The sequence below is a fragment of the Odontomachus brunneus genome, unplaced genomic scaffold (assembly GCF_010583005.1).
Source record: "Odontomachus brunneus isolate Ranch 3 - 2012 unplaced genomic scaffold, Obru_v1 Obru_scaffold_038, whole genome shotgun sequence".
In the NCBI taxonomy this organism is placed as follows: domain Eukaryota; kingdom Metazoa; phylum Arthropoda; class Insecta; order Hymenoptera; family Formicidae; genus Odontomachus; species Odontomachus brunneus.
In genome coordinates, this window is record NW_022639488.1 from 20,553 (window position 1) to 20,979 (window position 427).

The following is a 427-nucleotide window of genomic DNA, read 5'->3' on the forward strand; positions in this document are numbered from 1 at the left end:
AGGATTTCATGTGCAATGTGGGGCTGGATTTCCGGCAGCGCAATCGGTGAGCTCGCAGTCATTCCCGCAAGAATGAACTTTGTGGAGTACATTTGTGTACTGGAAGATTTCTTTCTTTCATCAGTACGCGCAATTTACGCTGCAGAGGAAATGCCAGTGATCCGATTGGTGCAAGATAACTCCGGAGTCCATAATTCACGTGAAACGCAAACATGGTTTCGAAATCATCTGAAGATCCAATTGGTTAAATGGCCTGCTCGCTCACCAGATCTAAATTTAATCAAAATGTTTGGGCACAAATGGTTTAACGATGGGAACCAAGAAGGGAAAGGACGGTAGCAGCGTTGGTGGATCATGCGAAAGAAATTTGGGAAGAACTTCGGTTCCGACCAAATTATTTAGCAAACTTGATTGATTCGATACCTAA